We start from the raw sequence: 7,378 nt of genomic DNA on the forward strand, positions 1-7,378 counted from the left end.
GGACATTTTGACAGTATTGGTTTATCCAATCAATGAGCATGGAATATCTTTCCATTTTGTCATCTTCAATTTCTTTCATCAGCATTTTATAGTTTCAGAGCACAGGTCTCTCATTGTGGTTAAATTTATTTCTATTTCTATTTATTCTTTTTTATCTAATTGTAAATGGAACTGTCTTCTTAATTTCTCTTTCTGGTATTTCATTATTATGTATAGAAAAGTCATTGATATCTCTGTATTAATTGTGTATCCTGCAACGTTACTGAATTCATTTAAAACTTATCTTTTTTTAATTTATTAGAGAGAGAGAGAGAGAGAGAGAGAGAATCCCAAGCAAGTTCCATGCTCAGCATGGAGCCAGACACAGGGCTTGATCCCACAACTGTGGGATCATGACCTGAGCTGAAATCAAGAGTCAGACACTCAACCAACTGAGTCACCATGTGCTCCCATTTATAACTTCTAAGCGTGTGTGTGTGTGTGTGTGTGTGTGTGTGTGTGTGTGTAATCTTTAGGGTTTTTGTGTTTTTAAATGTAAGGATATATGTCTTTTACCAGCTCACAGACATTATCTCTTTAAATGTTGCCTCTCCCTTATTTTCTCTTTCCTTTTGTTCTTGAACTTTTATTGAATAAACCTTCTCATCTATGTTCTAATTTTTTTTTAATATATGAAATTTATTGTCAAATTGGTTTCCATACAACACCCAGTGCTCATCCCAACAGGTGCCCTCCTCAATACCCATCACCCACCCTCCTCTCCCTCCCACCCCCATCAGCCCTCAGTTTGTTCTCAGTTTTTAAGAGTCTCTTATGCTTTGGCTCTCTTCCACTCTAACCTCTTTTTTTTTTTTTTTCCTTCCCCTCCCCCATGGGTTCCTGTTAAGTTTCTCAGGATCCACATAAGAGTGAACACATATGGTATCTGTCTTTCTCTTTATGGCTTATTTCACTTAGCATAACACTTTCCAGTTCCATCCATGTTGCTACAAAGGGCCATATTTCATTCTTTCTCATTGCCACATAGTACTCCATTGTGTATATAAACCACAATTTCTTTATCCATTTATGTTCTAAATTTTTAAAGTTCTCCATTTCCCATTTATTTATGTATGCTATATTCTGAATAATTTCTTAAAATCTGCCTTTTACTTGCTAATTTCTCTGCAGCATGTCTAATCTTTTGCCTAAGCCATCACTGAGCTTTAATTTTAATGATGATAGTTTATTAATTATTATCTTTACAATTTTTATTTTGTTATTTTGAATTTTTCTATGCTTTCATAGTGACTTATCTTTAAATTTTTTTTTCTGGGGCACCTGGGTGGCTCAGTTGGTTGAGCGTCTGACTTTGGCTCAGGTCATGATCTCACAGTTCCTGAGTTCAAGCCCTGCATAGGGCTCTGTGCTGACAGCTCGGGGCCTGGAGCCTGCTTCGGATTCTGTGTCTCCCTCTCTCTCTGCTCCTCCCCTACTCACACTCTGTCTCTCTCTCAAAAATAAATAAACATTAAAAAAATTTTTTTTAAATAAAAATAAATAAAAATTTTTTTTAATGTTTATTCATTTTTGAGAGACAGAGAGAGACAGAGTATGAGCAGGGTGGGAAAGAGAGAGAAGGAGACGCAGAATCTGAAGCAGACTCCAGGCTCTGAGCAGTCAGCACAGAGTCAGACACAGTGCCGGAACTCACAAACCACAAGATCATGACCTGAGCCAAAGTTGGATACTTAACTGACTGAGCCATCCAGGCGCCTTCTGCCTTATGATTTTCTTGGGCCTTTGATTCACTTTTATGTTTCTAGTTATATTAAATATATCTGTGTTTTGTACTCTTTTAGGTTGTTGGTCTGCATTTTAAGTTCTTGAGGCACTGCTGCCTCAGAGTGTCAGATTTTCTTACTCTAACTTCTTTTTTGTCTGTCTTCCCATAGAAACTCGCTACAACTCGCATTGGGGAAATGCTCTTTAAAAGTAGTTTTGTGTTTACACCTGCCCGTTGCCCCAAGGGAATCACCAACGTTTTTATGTTAATTTCTGTTTGGTGTTTCCTGGATTATTAGCGGCAATATAAATCTAGTTTTTCAACCGACATGATGTACAATTTAGGGTTTTAGTTTCCTGTAGAGACTTTTTTTTTTCATTCAGAGCCTAAGCATGGGCAGACAAGTCACACCAGTAGGCAAAGTTTTGTCCTATTCCATGCTTTCATTATTTGTTATATCTGCAATAAATAGCTATCTGAGAGTCCTGTTTTAATGCTGAAATCTCAGTCCCACATCACCACTTGACTTGGGCTAATGGCCATGTCTACTGACTTCATGTAGGCACTGAAATGAAAGTTGCTTCAACTTGCTCCCAGTATAATCTTAAAGACGACGAAGCATATGCACAGTTGCTAAGATCTTTGCTTTTTCAGGTTTTGTTTTTCATTTCTGGTAGCTAGGTAATTATTCTCCCTTTTTTGTGAGCTCTGTTTTGCATTTTTTAAATTAGATATTTTATTCAGCATTTCTAGTTTGTTTGCATCATCTTAGTATTTGATTTTTACTGAACTGGATCTTGCAGTTGCTAATTCTCTTCTCATTGCTATGTTCTTTGTGTGCCCAAAATGACAGCTATCCCTTGGCATATATATAAGAGAGTTATACAAATATATTTAGACTAGTGTATCAGAAAGGCTACCATCAAAGAGAAAGGAAAATGCACATAAACTTATACTGTGAATAGTTAAGGACAACATAAAGTAGTGAGAAAATCAGCTCCTGCTGTGGAAGTATGGAGTAAAGAGTAGGTACTAAGTACTACTTGCTATATTCTTGTTCCATCCCTTAGTACTTGAGCAAGACACAATTTCTCTCTCTGCTAGTTTCAGCTTCTGAAACGGAATAGTAATACCAATTATGCATATTCATTAGAATTAAATGAAGGATACATAAAATACTTGGCAAAATAAATGGCAGATAGTTAGTTTCCAATAAATTATTGTTGCCTCCCTCCACCAAGACAAGAGGAATAGGTGTGTAATGTCATATTGTTAATTTGAGATGTTTGACAATAAGGGGTTTCAGCAGCTAATTTAGATGCATAACCAATCTGGTCTTTAGAAATTTGGAATTCCCCAACTGGAAAAAAAAAAGGTTAATAAAGAGGCAAACTTTTCCCTCACTCACAGCTCTCAGCACATTGATGATTCACAGTCTCTGAATCTCAGATGGTAGGATAGCTCTAACATGGTAGTCTGTCACTATTTTGGGGAGATCTGAAAGGGATCATTGCTTTAAGCTTCTGTTGAATCTAATCTTATCAAAGAGTAATGACTTCTGTGTAGAAACCCATGTATAACTGCAGTGTGTTTCCCATGGAGGTAGCTTTATTCCCCCACATCTCAGCTGTTAATTGGTGAAGGGAAATGGTACATGGAAAAGACAGCCACTTCCCTGGCCCTTCCTTCACACTGACAAAATCTATGTCAGAACTCCATGAGTGAAAAGAGTTAGAAGGGGCTTTAGAAATTATGAACTTGTTGGAAATTATCAAATCTTGTTCCTGGTGTCAGTCCCTAGCATACTTATTTGGTGGTTTTTCAAAACAATATGGTGAATGGTAACTGCATCCTGCAGGACTGCAATGAGGTCACTGTAGAGAAACTGTTGTGCTAGAGAAGTAGATCCTTTCTTTTGTTAACATCGTATTTTCTGAGATTGGATTTGCCAGAATGTGACAGGGTGGGGTGAGGCTGTTTTTCTCATTTATAGTAAAGAAATTTATTTGTGGCACATACTATGTCTCAGATGTATTTTAAAAAGGTAATGGGGGTGGTGATTTCTTCATTCCACCCTAGTAGAACTAAATTTCCTTGCACAGTATCATTCCCATTGATGGTGAGGAGAATTAAACTTGCCAATCAAATGTAGTTCAATCTTCTCTGCATTTTAGGTAGATAATTACTTTAAATTTTGAACTCCGTATCTGGATTGATTCTCTCCTTTGAAGGTTCCTCTTTCTCCTTCCAAGAAAATCTAAGTGTAAGGAGAAGCTTGGTGTTAGAGTAAGGACTCTTGGCGCAAGTGCTATCCTTCTCTGGGGACTTTTCTTTGCCACCAAAGAAGCTGTAATTGATGTCCACTGGTATCCAGGCAGCAGTGGCCTCTGCCCTCACTCCACCCACTGTTGGAGTGTTCTTGGCTGGAATAACTTGTGATCTCTTCTCTCAGGGTGGTCCAAGGATGGTGGGTCCCATCTGACTGAGCCTTCATTTGTCTCTCACTGTGCTGCTGATCTTCTGAGGCCTGGCTGTGAATCCCATTAGGCAGCTTAGACAGCCTACTTTCAACCCCCTGCTAGAGGGACACTACCCTTCACCTTAGTCCCAGCTGGCGTGCTCAGTTGCCTTCCCTGTGGCAACTTCTAGATCCCTTCCCTGCCATGCTCAGAACAGAGGAAAGCAGAGGGGATTATATTATACCCCTGCCCCTAAACATTCCATATCACCACATCTATTCTACTTCTGGCACCTGTGCTTGAGAAGGACACTCTACCAACCTCTTCATTTTTCTGGGCTTCCTATATTCGCACTGAGTTAACACCAGAGCATCAGCATCTGAACCCTAGTCTCCCCTCGTCTGTATTTTTCTCTCTCCCTTACAAAATGTCCTCTGCTTGCTCTTCCTATCTGATGCTCCTGTGTCACTACCCCCCCACCCCTTTTATCTTCTTTGTTCTGGGAAGTCCTCCCCCCCTCCTTCCCTAGAGCCATAAAACAACATTAATGACAAGAAGGGACTGCATTTAAAAGATGGAGCACTGAAAGAAGAAACGCCTCAGGTCATGATCTCCTGGTTCATGAGTTCCAGCCCAGCATCTAGCCCTGCTGTCAGCGCAGAGCCCCACTTCAGATCCTCTGTTCCCCTCTCTCTGCTCCTCCCCTGCTTGCTCTCTCTCTGTCTCTGTCTCTCTCTCAAAAATAAATAAATATTGAAAAAAAATAAAAAAGAATACCCTATAACCCTACAGTGGTTGCCGTGCGGTGCTGCCCAGACCCTGCCTCCAAGAGGGAGGCACTCAACTTTCTAGGCACTGGGGAGCATGGCAGGTGAAGGCCGTTGACTGAGTCTCTTAATGGGAATTGCCTTTGGCCCAAAACTGTTTTGCCCAAGGTCATGCCCTCTCTCTTGGGCAGCCCCCACCCACCACTACTCGGTGCAGAGGTATAAAGACCTTGGTCCTTGCACTAATTTGGCATAACTGAAGGGCCATTCCAGCTCCAGAGCTCTGGGAAGTGACTGTGTGGTAGCTCAGTTTCTCCCTGTGTCTGATTACAAGAGCACGCCCAGAGGAACTTCCTGTCCACAAATCCCCATCTCAGAGGCTGCATATCAGGGAATCCCAGCTGAGAATCCAGCTCTGGCCCTGCCACTGTTGAGGGTGAGCACAAGGGAGCTGGGAAGCAGGGCTAATTATTAGGAGTGTGGAAAAGGAGCAGGAAATCGGCTGTTCCTGCTGCCCTATGTGGGCCTCCCCCGCATGAAGAGGGATATTTGTACATGCTTACTCAGCATGTAGCAGACTAAAAATTAATTTAGGCAACAGTAAATGGTGGAGCATTTTGGAGCAGCAATGTTGAGTCAATAGGGAGGATGTTTGCTGAAGAGCTCATTTTTAGGGATCAATGTCTTTCAATTGACCAATTGTTAAAAAATGTTTTCTACAGTACAGGGATCTGCACTTCTGGTGATGTAGTAAAATCCTGTCTTCTGCTTCTCTCAATTGTAGAGCAATGCCTCATTTTCATATACAGTAAGAAAAAAATTGAGGAAAATTAATAATAAGCTTAAAAAAACCTGATTTTATCTATTATTAATTATTAGAACAAAACACCATTATTATCTATCAATGGACAAAGGTGGAAAAAATAATATTTGATGTAGGTGGGTGAAACCATGAGGAAATGGTCACTGTGCTAGAATATTGTAAAGATTTCAATTCTCTTCTAAATTACAGTCCATGAAATACTGATAATAAACCCCACTGAGATCTTTACAAGGAGATTCTAAAATTCATCTGAAAGAGAAAATGAAAAAGAATATAAAAAATCTTTTTGAAAAGGCACAAGTCAGGACTTGCCCTACCAAACATAAAAACTTAAACTATAAAACTATCAGAAGAGAAATATAAAACTAAAGAAATGAAGAGTCTGGTATATAGGCAGGAAAAGATCAACTGATCAATGATATAAAGTGGATTCCCAAGGAAACCCACCCATGGATGTATGGGAATTTGTTATACAACAAAGATGGCATTTCATATCAGCAAGGAAAAGATGAGCCATTTATTGAATGGTTTTATGACATTTGATAAGATAAAGTTAAGTTCTTCACAATAAGAAAGAATACAATTTAAAAATTCCAGATATTAAAGTTATTTTATTGGGACACCTGAGTGGCTCTGTCAGTTAAGTGTCCGACTTCAGCTCAGGTCGTGATCTCATGGCTTGTGGGTTCGAGCCCTGCGTTGGGCCCTGTGCTGATAGCTCAGAGCCTGGAGCCTGCTTCAGATTCTGTCTCCCTCTCTCTCTGCCCCTCCCCTGCTTGCACACTATCTCTCTCTCTCTGTCTCAAAAATAAATAAAAACATCAAAAAAATTTTTTATGTCTCCGACTTCAGCTCAGGTCGTGATCTCATGGCTTGTGGGTTCGAGCCCTGCGTTGGGCCCTGTGCTGATAGCTCAGAGCCTGGAGCCTGCTTCAGATTCTGTCTCCCTCTCTCTCTGCCCCTCCCCTGCTTGCACACTATCTCTCTCTCTCTGTCTCAAAAATAAATAAAAACATCAAAAAAATTTTTTATGTCTAAAGTTATTTATTTATTTATTTATTTATTTATTTATTGAGATAGAGAGAGAGAGAGAGAGAGAGAGAGAGAGAGGCAGAGAGAAAGGGAGAGGATCTCAAGTAGGCTCTGCACTCTGAGTGCAGAGCCAGATGTGGGGCTCAAACTCATGAACTGCAAGATCATGACCTGAGCCAAAATCAACAGTCAGATGCTTAACTGACTAAGACAGCCAGGTGCCCCAACTAAATTCTAGATATTAGTTGGACAACATTTCCCAGAAGGTGCCAAATGGTAAGCTTTTTTTCTTTTATAATGTTTATTTATTTTTGAGAGAGAGAGAGAGAGAGAGAGAGAGAGAGAGAGAGAGAGAGACCATGAATCTGAAGCAGGCTCCAGGCTCTGAGAGCTGTCAGCATAGAGCCCGACAGGGGGCCAGAACCCAGGAACTGCAAGATCATGACCTGAGCTGAAGTCAGATGCTTAACCGACTGAGCCACCCAGGTGCCCTAAGATGGTAAGTATTGTGACTTTATGGGCCATACAATTT

Source organism: Prionailurus bengalensis, chromosome A2 (genome assembly GCF_016509475.1).
Source record: "Prionailurus bengalensis isolate Pbe53 chromosome A2, Fcat_Pben_1.1_paternal_pri, whole genome shotgun sequence".
NCBI lineage: Eukaryota > Metazoa > Chordata > Mammalia > Carnivora > Felidae > Prionailurus > Prionailurus bengalensis.